The following is a 12,588-nucleotide window of genomic DNA, read 5'->3' as shown; positions in this document are numbered from 1 at the left end:
GCTATAAATGTAAGTAGCATTCTTGGGTCTATTTATTCTTATGAATATGCTGTTTCCTGGGGAGCTTAGGGAACAGAGTTGACAACAGTTCCTATTTCTAGATTTTTTAAAAGAGTAAGTTAAAGAAAAAAAAAAAAAAACTAAACAGGGCTCTCAATTCTTGAAAAGATTGCTGTGGATGCAAGAAGTACCATGGGTCACTATGAGGGTTAACTAACCAAACCTTCCTAGTACTTCTTGAGTCTTCTATGACCCTTGAGCTGTAGATTCCATAAGAATAGTTTTAAGCTGTTAATAAAATTCTGTCACTACAAACTGCTGGTTCCTGTTTGCTCCTGATAATCAGAATACTATAGGAACACCTCAAATGTTTCCACTTATTTCAAAGGTGTGTGTGTGTGTGTATGCTAGTCACTCAATCGTGTCCAACTCTTTGCAACCCCATGGACTACAGCCCACCAGGCTCCTCTGTCCATAGAATTCTCCAGGCAAGAATACTGGAGTGGCTTGCCACTTTCTTCTCCAGGGGATCTTCCCAACCCAGGGATCGAACCTGGGATTTTGCATTGCAGGCAGATTCTTCACTGTCTGAGCCACCAGGGAAGCCCATTATTTCAAAGGTATACTGATTGCAGATTTAAAGGAAGTCTAAAACTGAAATCAAGTTCAATGAAAAACATATGTTTTCTTTTCAGTATTTTGGGGTGAGGGCATATGTGTGTGTGGTTATCTAATACATAAGACCTTAGTAATAATTGCTGAAAGATTTGTGATACTCATTTATTAAAAGATTTCCTGGAAGCTAGAGATTCTATTTTCTCAAATATTCAGTACTCAGTATTAATTTATGCACCAGGAGAATCTGAACAGATTATGCAAGGCTTATATAATTGAAAGACCTCCTTGGGGGGCATTTCTTGAATTTGACCCCCACCACAAGTATACTTTCTACATAAATATTAGACTATATATATATACATAAATATTAGACTATATATAATATCAGGGCTTCCCTGGTGGCTCAGAGGTTAAAGCGTCTGCCTAGAATGTGGGGGACCCGGGTCCGGAGACCTGGGTCCGAGCCCTGGGTTGGGAAGATCCCCTGGAGAAGGAAATGGCAACCCACTCCAGTACTCTTGCCTGGAGAATCCCATGGAGGGAGGAGCCTGGTAGGCTACAATCCATGGGGTTGCAAAGAGTCGGACACGACTGAGCGACTTCACTCACTCACTCACTCATACATAATATCAGTCGGCTTACACACTGTAAAATAAAAAGAAAAAAAAGAAAGATAGTACTGATATTAAAAGTATATATTTAAAAGTACCAAAAACAAGGAAAGGGGGGAAATAAGAAAACCTACTCCACTCACAGAATGGCTGTCTCTTTGACGAGTTTTCTTGGCTCCAAGGAAGTTGATGAATGAAACATTTATAAGGGAAACAAAAGATCTTATTAAATTATGAGAAAAAATTTACTTGCAAGATAGGGATGATGAGCAGAGCTGGGGGGAATAGCCATATTTCCATATTCTGTTCTTTGGAAATGGAACCTGGAGGTTCTCTTGAAAAATGAAGTGATGTCTTGAATAATTTTAAATGTTAATTAAATTGGAATGTATAGGAATTGGTTAAATCATTAAAAATAATTTTCAAAAAAGAGAAACTGTGAATTTTATATAGTACATCTAAAATCAATAAGTACCAAGACATTTAACTCATTAATTAATAAAGGAACCAATAAGATGTTACAGCTGGTTTCAAGGAGAATTTCAAAGGTGGAGGTACAGGAAAATTATGAAATAAATATGCAAATAGATGCAAAAATTGTCTATGTCTGCAGGGTAAGAGAGAGACAGCAATTGTCTCCTGATGCTCCAAAATTTATTTGTGGGACTATTGACAAAAAATATTTGCATTGCATTCATTATCTACAAATTACAGAGCTGTAAAATAGCTCAAAGGCAATGAAGGACACAAGCCCTCTAGAACGAGATAGTCCAAAAGAATGTGCTCTAAACTGAACATAGTTTTCCGTGAAAACCACTAGTAACATGAGTTTGAGCAAGCTCCAGGAGTTGGTGAGGGACAGGGAAGCCTGGTGTACTGCAGTTCATGGGATCGCAGAGTCGGACACAACTGAGCAACTGGACTGAACTAAACTGAACCTTTCAGTACATTTCAAAGGCTATCAGAATTTTTTCCTACACAGGTGATATGAGATCAGGCAGAATTATTCCCATGACTATCTAAAGTTCTTCACATTTCTGATGTATATAAAGCCTTATCAGATTTAATTTCATTCCAAATACACAGAGCAATGAATTACATCTATGTTTTGGAGGGTGAAGATTCATTGTTTACTTGGGAGAATGTCACCAGCAAAGCCCTCTAACAATTCCTGGTAAATAAAAACAGAATCTGGGTAATAAAATAAAATCTTTTTTCCCCTTCTCTTTCCTTTGTGCTTAGTCATTCTGCTTACTCACAGGGTGCTGTGTGCAGGAGGCCTTGCACCCATCACTTCAGGCCAGAGTTCCTAATGTGAAATGGCTATATCTGGCAGCACAGCTCTCTCAGCTGTGTGCAGATACCACCTCTTGATTCAAAACGGCAGAATTTATAAATTCTTCTATACTTGGAAAATGTTATCTTTTTGCTTAGAACACCAAATTAATTCATGTCTCCCACATGAGCCATTAATTTTCTGAATTTTTCTCTTTTGACTGCCAAGAGTTGCATATACTTTGCAGTCACTCCCTCTCTTCATTTATTCTCCATAATTTTTTTTCATCTTGAAGTTCAAATTGCATTTCTACCACCATTAACAACAGTAAAGAAATTGTTCAGATGTATCTCTTCTGTTCCAATCAAATCTGTTTCTCTTAAGTTGATTCATATTCTCAGACTTTCAAAGATGTGCAAACGTTTATGTCATTACTAATATACAGGCAAAGCTTCAGCTGTACCAAAGGCCAGATGTAAAATTAGAGCAATGAACTAATTAGCGTTATATGTACTAAAAGAAACTGGAAGTTATTTTTTGTATTTACCACTTGAGCATGGGAGAGTGGAACTTGTCAAGTTTAAAACCCAAGTATAAAAGTTTAAAAGCGTTGACAAGGTTCCCCTGAAGACTTATGAGATTCAAATAGTATTACTAACTGGCAGCATGCAATGTCATCTTTAAGAAATATAAAAACTGGCACCAGAAAACCAATGGCACTACATCTGGGGGAAAGAATTGAGTGCATTTTGGCTTTTGAGTTTTTCATCACAACAAAATTACTTCTCTTCTGACTGAGAAACTACAATTGTAGTTCCGGAAAAAAAATTTTTTTTTTTCTTGAAACAAATTCTTCTTTTAGAGAACTTAGATTGTTTACCCTTAACTTAAAATTATGCACCCTAATGAAACTTTATACAAAATTACATTAGTGTCTGTACTATTTTTCTGCAAAATTTCAAAGCTGATGGTCTTTGTTGGGCTGTCATTTCTACTTCAGTGTGCCTGGTTGAAGAGACTTCCTACTTGTAGGGAAACGTAGCACTTGGGAGGCTTTGGTCTGCCTGCCTTTCAAAATGCTCTGCAGAGGTTGTTGGGAGTAAGCACGGCAGAGTGGAATGAAAGTGGCTCTAGATGCATTTTGCCATCTATTTTTTCTCTTCTCAGTTTTTTCCCACATGCTAATGCTGGCTACTAAAAGCATGCTTCATTCCTTATGCCTAGCAACCGATCTACTTCAGGAACAGACAATTATGTTGCAGCAATGAAGAGGAATCAAATCCCATCAAAGGTTAAGACAAATTCTTAGCTAGAACAGCCTGGGTTTGAATGCCAGCTCTTGCTTTTAAGCTGTGTGGCCAGGGACAAATCACTTCATTGCTCTACTCTCAGTTTCCTCATCTGCAGAGCAGTCATGATAGTAGCAGTGCCTACCGCAAAGGGTTATTTTAGAGATTAAATGAGCTCGCTTTTGTAAACTGCTTGGAATACTGCTTGGCACTTGGTATATGTTATATATTTTGAAGTAACTAAATTAAAATAATTGCTCTCAATTGTGAAGGCTAGAAACAAGGCAACTGTCCATCAATAGGAGGCTGGTATTAAATCAGATATAGTACATTTCTGCAGGATTATACAATGTAAGTATTAAAAAGAATGTGGTAAGTTCTCCTATCTTACATGGGAAGAGCTTCAAGAAAAAAGATACACATGTGCTTTTATATATACTGTGAAAGTGAAAGTTGCTCCGTTTTGTCTGACACTCTTTGCAACTGTATAGTCCATGGAATTCTCCAGGCCAGAATACTGGAGTAGGTAGCCTTTCCCTTCTCCAGGGGATCTTCCCAACCCAGGGATCAAACCCAGGTCTCCTGCATTACAGGTGGATTCTTTACCAACTGAGCTATCAGGGAAGCCTGATATATACTGTACCATGGCCCCAAGTCATGGCTTAGAAGAAGATGAGGATTGAGGATGTTTAGTGCTCTCAGTTCCCAAAAAGAACACTAATACTATATTTAATTCAGAAGATACCAGCAAAGTAATTTAGAATATCTTATATTTGTCTTTATTCTTCTAGGTAACGAATTTAAGTTCACGTCCTTAATCTTTCACCATTACCCTTCCCCCTTCCCCCACCCTGCCACTAATAAAACCATAAGGAACCAGACTTTTATTGAAAAAGTAATAACTGAAACTGGATTTTTTTTAGCAGAAAAAAGGGTATATTATTATAGTAATAAAAAGAATAAGCCTCCCAAATCCCCAAGTCTCTGTGCCACTCAGAAACAACTGCTGATTGTAATTATCTCTGTGTTCTTCCACAGCTCATTGTGTGTGTGTGTGTGTGTGTGTGTGTGTGTGAATTATATGTTCACTTTGGGAATTGGTTCACATCTCTAGGCCTCAATTTCCTACTCTGCAAAATGAGGATAATACTTGTATGTATGGTAATTTTTAAAAATCTTGTATTGTTATATAGCCCCAGAGCCTAGAATAGCACCTGGAATATAATACATGATCAATAAACATTTGTTAATTAACCAAATGAATTAAATGAGGTAGTATAAATTACTTGAAGGCAAGAGGTGGCCAGTATATCTTAGTTCTCTTCTTCTGGCTCCAGGAAGGCATTTGACAAGGTTCTTCCTGATACATATATCCCTCATGAAGAGTGGATTATGGGCTAGAGGCAAACATGAGTAACTGCTTCAGTGACTGTAATCAAAGGTGGATTAATGGATCACTGTCAGTCTGGTGATAGGTTTCAAGATTTACAATGGGATTCTGTCCTTTGCATCCATTAAACATTTTTGTCATCTACTTGGGGAAGAGTATAAACAGTGAGGTCCATCACATATTTATAAGAACCTAAGCTGAAAGAAAGGATATACTGGAGAGAAGAATCAGGAGACTTTGACTGATTAACCCAAGAGACAGAATTAAATAAGATGAGATTTAGCAGGGTAAATTTAAGGTCTTACATTTGGGTCCCCAAACTCTAAAACATATGAATGTGATGGAGACTTTGTTTAATAGCTTGTATGTGGACAAGCCACAGAAGTTTTTGTCTTCAATAACTCAAAATGTATCAAGTTCAAATATTATGTGTATTAATCAGTTCAGTTCAGTTCAGTCGCTCAGTCATGTCTGACTCTTTGCGACCCCATGAATTGCAGCACGCCAGGCCTCCCTGTCCATCACCAACTCCTGGAGTTCACTCAGACTCACGTCCATCGAGTCAGTGATGCCATCCAGCCACCTCATCCTCTGTCGTCCCCTTCTCCTCCTCCCCCCAATCCCTCCCAGTATCAGAGTCTTTTCCAATGAGTCAACTCTTTGCATGATGTGTATTAATAAGGTCATGCAGTTTTGAGTTGCCTTACTAGAAACGAGGCATAAATTCAAGTTCAGGCATAAATTCATAGTTCCAACTTATTCTGTGACCCCTGGAAGGCTATGATCTACTCTTAAGAGTAGCACTTTCAAAACAATATACGAAAACTAGTTTAAATTTAGAGACAAGTAATCAAAATCACGAAGGACTCAGCACTATGTATGCAAGGTTTGATTAAAGGAAAGGAGAATTTAGCCTCGAATAAAAACTTAGATGAAGATAAAATATTGCTAGGTTGTTATATGGGAAAGAAATTAGATTTGATCTATAAGACACTAAGAGGTAAACTATCTTTAATGGGGAGAATTAAAAGAGAGATTTTTGTCTCAGTCTAAGGAAGAATTTTTAAGGGTAAAAACTGTCCAAAGATGGGATAAACAATAATGGTTTTCTTCATGGTAAAAAGAATATGTGTCCTTTTAAGAAAATCGGAGAACAAAAAATGTTGAAACATAAACACTGTTATTATTTGGAAATCTCACCATCTGTTTAATCTCAAGCATGCTAATGCACTGTTGAAAAAAGTTTTGCGTTTACTAGTTCACTGAATTTGGCAGATGTTTATGCAGCGGTTGGTCCAGAGCTCAGCAGCGAAGTTATAGACAGGATGGCACTTAGATTAAATAACATTGTGGGCCCCTTTCAAATCTGGGAGCTTATTATCTTATAAATGCCAGAAGCATTGATTCTATTGAGATCATAGGCCAGGTTGGCTGTAGATCTAGGCCTTCTGTGAATATGTGAGTGTTAGCTCAGTCCTTGGACTCTAACAGCTCCATCCACAGCTGGTTAACTAGAATGGAAGGCTGATGCAGTTGCCAAGCAACTCAGATTTGGATAAATATGGCTCCCTTTTCTGGTGTACCAGCTAAGTGGATAAACAAACATTCTTTTGACTATGACTCAATCTTATCCTACGAGTATACTTTTAAAGAACTAAGGCAGATATTTAGGTAACTCAGAACAAAAATTTCTATGAATAATCTAAAAATTTTAAAGCCCAATGTCCTGACCCATGTGAATGGATGTCCTCAATCCTACATTTTAATGTGTAAGTAGAACAAAGGCTCAGCAACACATTTCTCCTTGAACAGACAGTAGATGAGGTAGCACTGGGAGATAGAAAACGAAGACAAGAGAACTGGTGGTGAATGTGCAACTGTATTTCTTCTGCAATTTGGAGCTGACTTGTGAGTTGGGATGTCTTTTTTTAGAATCTTGGACCACAGTCAGTAGCTGCTAGCAAGACAATGAGGTCAGTTTCTGGCAGCAATGAAATGGTTGTTTCCCCAACTAGACTCTGAGCATTTTGAGGGCATTTATTTTTGTATTTCATAATGTCCAGAAAGCATAGAGTACTAGATATTAATTCATTATGATTACAGATCAAAGTTGTCCTTGACATACACATATTCACTTACGTTTCCCAAATTTACGGGAACAAAATATACATACTATACTAATATACATACCAATAAAGATACCTGAAATGAAGCAAATGAATTCTCTGAATATATTTATTATTGTTTGAGCAAGCTCCGGGAGTTGGTGATGGACAGGGCAGCCTGGTGTGCTGCAGTCCATGGGGTTGCAAAGACTTGGACATGACTGAGAGACTGAACTGACTGACTGATTGTGACACTTTAAAGCTTAAGCTAAGAAAAACATTTTTTCCTGAAACAGTGGTGAAATGTTGTTGTTTAGTCGTGAAATCATGTCCAGTAGCCCACCAGTCTCCTCTGTCCGTGGGATTTCCCAGGCAAGAATACTGGAGTGGGTTGCCTTCTCCGGGGGATCTTCCCTACCCAGGGATCGAACTCATGTCTTCTGCATTGGCAGGTGGGTTCTTTACCACTGAGCCACCAGGGAAGCCCTGGTGAAATACTGATTATTCATATACCAAATCTTTTCTCAACAATTCACTGCCATGATTGTGTTTAGAAGATGGTGACATTTCAAAATATTGTATTTATATTTCAACATTTTTCTTTCCAATTTTTAAAAATGACATATTCTTTTTACAATGAATAAAGCCATCACTGTTTTATAATAATAAAAAAAACCCTCAGAAATTTCTAACTATTTCCAGCGTAGAGAATGACATTTGTCTAAATCATGTTAAACTAGCCCCTGCTGATACTCATATGGCAGTGGGTGAGAAATGAGAATAGAATGGAAATCCTGAACATTGAGGCTGAAGGCTCTTAGTTCAGTTGGCTGCTCTAGAGTTGGCCTGGATTGGAGGACTGGCAGCCACACTTCTATCATGGTGGGGGAGCCTGCAGTGGCTGCTGGCTACAACTTTCTTCCCATTTTCCCACTCCACACATCCTACTCAACTCTTCCCACTCCCACCCCTAATCCACAGTCACTCCTGTAAATTTCTAAGAGCTCTGCATTGCCAACAGCTTCGGGAGTCACCAGATCCTGAAGGCATAAAAGGAAGGGTATTGAGAAAACTTTACCCTGTAGTCTTGAAGGTCAAATTGTTTGAGAGACGAAAACTGGACTGCATAAATATAAGAAGAAAATCAGAGTCTCTGAAGACCACCTGGCCTATAGTAAGTTCTTTCTGTAATGCACATATTAGAGATTCTGTGTTGTAACTGCCACAAGTCTAGGGGTTAAGCCCTGTCATCATCCTTATTTATTGGCAAAGACATGGAGAGGCAGAAAGACAAAAGGCTGAGCTGAGATTCGTTTTCTCATTCTGCTGGACACAAAGCCATAACACAACCTTTTAAGACAGATTTTGTAGAGCAGAGAGAATTAGTAAGAGAAAAGTCTTCGTTTAATTTAAATCACTACCATGTGACTGTTGCCTGTCTTATATGGGCAGAGATGACTTTACTTAGACCAGGGCCTTCCCATTTTTCTCATTCCTCTCAAAGATTCTAAAGATTATGAGCTCTGTAAGGGCAAGATCACGTCTCAACCCCTTTTGTATCCATGGCACCTACTACAGTGGTTGACACACAACCTGGAGGTAGAGAATGAAGCAGATGGTGGAGGCCCGTTATTATTTCTGTAAAACAGTGTGAAGGAGTTCAAGTGTATGAAGACCTGGGGTTTTGCTTTCCCTCTGCCACTAGTTGGCAGTGCTGGGAAAGTGACTTAGCCAATCGGTGCTTTGATTCTCTATGAATAACATCAAGTAGGTTGAGTCATGTGTCCTTGACAGTATCTTTCACCTCTAAACTTCTGTGACTATAGGAAGACTTATGCTTCCCTAAAGAACAGAAATATTCTGCTGGAATACTTAGTTCATATCATCAGGAGTGTCTTCCAGCTCTTACATAGCTCAAATTCAGTGTCCATAATTTACCATGTTGGAGGAACCTCATGCTCACAACAAGAAATTAAGAAAAGCAAACAGTTAACAGGCCCAGGTATCGTTGACAAATAATCATGGGAACTCTGGAATCAACTTTCAGATAACAGCAGCTATTTACCATAATTTGGTGGAAGTTGAGTCATATAATATGACTCCGTTATGTGTAGCAAGTAGCTTTCCTTTTGGAACAAGATTCTCTATCATGTGGAAAGGATTCTACTTACTTATGGAGGTGTGAAAATGTTAACTTTCAAAATTTAAAGAATATAATCTCCTCTTAGGAAGATGTTGTGCCAAGGTAAGATGAGAAGCACAATACCAGTATGTTTGTATGTGCACATAGGAGAATTTTTAAAGATTCAATTAATTCCTAATTCAAGACGTTGTCTTAGTAACTACTATTTCAAGATGCTCAGTGCCTGCAACATAATTCATAGCTTCACCAAAGCGGGAGAAAAATAGAAAAAGACAGAACCTTAAAATACCCTTGCCAATTAAATTCTGAATTATTTTTGACTTTGGGAATAGTCAGTCATTTTATTTAAGCCGTTAAGAATGATAAAGGATGCATTGATTCTGCATGTTTCCACTTACATTTTCATTATTTCATGATCTTCGGTGTGTTTGGGGGTTTCATCTAATTTCCTCTACCTCCAAATCCAAGGTATTAAAAATAGATAAAAAGACCAGCTTAATACTGGATCTTTACCATGAAGGCTAATGACAAAATAATGGCGTTCATGACCCAAGTCACCAAATCCCCACCATCCCAGGCAGCCTCAAGAAATGTGTAAGATATGTGGTGAAGCCACAGACCACACACCAAAACCAGCCAATTCTTTGTTTACTCTTTGTAATGAGAAGTTCATTGTTTAAGAGTGCAGAGATCAAGACGACTGCAAAATTCATAGCAAACCTCAAAGATTAATTTAAAATTTCAACTACTGCTCATCATTAACCCTCTTGGGGCTTCCCAGGTGGCTCAATGGTAAAGAATCCACCTGCCATTGAAGAAGATGCGGCTTTGATCTCTGGGTGGGGAAGATACCCTGGAGAAGGAAATGGCAACCCACTCCAGTGTCCTTGCCTGGGAAATCCCATGGACGAAGAGGCCTGGCAGGCTACAGTCCATGGGGTCACAAAGAGTCAGATACAACTTAGCAACTAAACAACAAGAACAAAATTAAGCCTCCTATGGTAGGTTCCTGTGAAAGGTCTTGTTCATTGACTACTGAAAAGCTATTCCCAGGACTTGCCTAGTGGCCCGGTGGCTAACACTATATTCTCCCAATGCAGGGGCCTGAGTTCTATCCCTGGTCAGGAACCTAGATCCTACAAGAAGCCACAACTAAAAGATTCTGCATGCCACAACTAAGACCCAGCACAGCCAAAAAAAAAAAAAAATTAAAGCTACTCCCCATTCCCCTTCCCCTGACATTTCTACTCCAGACGCTTAAAAGTCAAACCGCGGCTTTTGTAGCTTTTTGTTTAGCTACGGATGGTGACAGGATAGCACTGTTATAAGCAGAATTCTGCTGGGCATTTCTAGATGAACTTGCTGTCCCCATAACAAGGGACAGGTGTTCCAGCAGGACCTTTCTCCTTCCCCCATCATTTCAGTCTGGAATGCAGGCATGATGGCAGGCCCTTTAACCCCCATGTGACCAGCAGGAGGCCACCAACATAAAGAAAAGGCCAAGAAACTTTCAAAGACTCATGCTGCTGGATTAAGGCCAGCAACTTCCTCCATTCAGACTTTTAATATATATTACAAAAAAAGCTTATTTGCTTAAGATCCTACAATTGTTTTTTTTTTCACAATAAAAACATTTGTTAAATCTCGTGTTTTATTTTGTGAAAAGCATGTGATACAACATATAATACATCACTTAGTTGAGAGATATAATTATTATACCCAAAGACTTTATATATTTTTCATGGGTTTTCCAGTTCATGTTTTATATTCTTTGAAATCTGTAAGGTTTATGAATACTCTTTCATAGGGAAAATATACTTTAAACATTTCCACTGTTTTTCCTAGTCTTCTTTGAGTATAATTTCAGTATGATAACGTGATTCTCCAAAGTGATAGCTGACATATCCTACAGATGTTCTAATAAGTGATAATATGTACAAATTAGTGTTATATTAGTGATATATCTTGTATTTCTTAGCCCTCAATGTGTTCAGTCACTCAGTCACGTCTGACTCTTTGCCACCCCACGGACTGTAGCCCACCAGGCTTCTCTGTCCATGGAATTTCCCAGGCAGGAATACTGGAGTGGGTTGCCATTTCCTTCTTCAGGTATTACTGGGTTTTATGCTGCTCACAGCCAAAGCATTCCTAGCTGATGGAGTGTTTCACCTGTAACATTTATAATTCCCTCAACACTCCAGATGGCAGCCATTATTACCCCTGCTTTCTAACTGAGAGAAAGTGAGGCACAGAGCCTAACTGAATTGTCTGAGGCTACGAACGATCGCATCACTTTACTAGTGTTTCCAATTTTTAAAAAGGTGTCATGGGGCTTCCCTGGCAGTCAAATGGTTAAGACTCTGCACTTTCAATGCAGGGGGCGCAGGTTCAATCCCTGACCAGGGAACTAAGATCCCACATGCCACACAGTGTGGCAAAATAATAATAATAATAATTAAAAAAAAATAAAAACAGGACTTCCCTGGTTCAGCCGTTTGGGAGTCCGCCAGCCAAAGCAGGAGACATGGGTTTGATCCCCGGGAAGCAGCTGAGCCCACGCACCACAACTACTGAGCCTTCTAGAGCCCAGGTGCTGCAATTTCTGAAGCTTCGAGCACTCTGGAGCCTACGCTCCACAACAAGAGAAGCCTGTGCACTGCAGCTGGAGAGTAGCCCTCAATCACGGCAACTAGAGAGAGCCTGTGTGCAGCAACGAAGACCCAGCATAGCCAAACATTAACAACAATAAATAACTCTTTGAAAACAAAAAAATAAACAGGTGTCATTTACTGGCTAAATATGTTTCCTGCACTTACACAGCACTCTTCTACTCTCTGTTTCTGTGTGTGTGTGTGTTGTGTTGTGTTTTTCCTACTTGGAAATTTTGGCTCTAGTCTAATTCTGCTACAGGCTGTCTTTGAGATTTCACCTCACTTACTTTCCACTCCTTAAAATGAACTTTGATTAAAGTTCAGAAGTCTACGATGCCACCATGACCTCACAACTGTGAGTTCACAACACTGTAGATTCTGTCTTTTGTTTGTTTTCAAGCCCAGATTGCTTTGCCTGTGGCAGATATGCAGTAATTATGTTAAGTATGGTTTAATTAAATTCCACTCTGAGGACGTATAAAAGAAATCTCAAGTACCATGGGGA

At 38.9% G+C, this 12,588-nt stretch overlaps 1 non-coding gene across 1 annotated transcript; it reads left to right on the top strand.

Moving 5' to 3' along the window:
* Positions 1-11,766: 11,766 nt before the first annotated feature.
* TRNAE-UUC (transfer RNA glutamic acid (anticodon UUC)) lies at positions 11,767-11,839 on the top strand. The gene has a single exon. It is a non-coding gene; the product is annotated as a tRNA-Glu (tRNA).
* Positions 11,840-12,588: the final 749 nt, after the last annotated feature.

Source organism: Bos mutus, chromosome 23 (assembly GCF_027580195.1).
Source record: "Bos mutus isolate GX-2022 chromosome 23, NWIPB_WYAK_1.1, whole genome shotgun sequence".
In the NCBI taxonomy this organism is placed as follows: Eukaryota; Metazoa; Chordata; class Mammalia; order Artiodactyla; family Bovidae; genus Bos; species Bos mutus.
The sequence above is the reverse complement of the archived record's forward strand: the minus strand, read 5'-3'. Positions and strand labels throughout refer to the sequence as shown.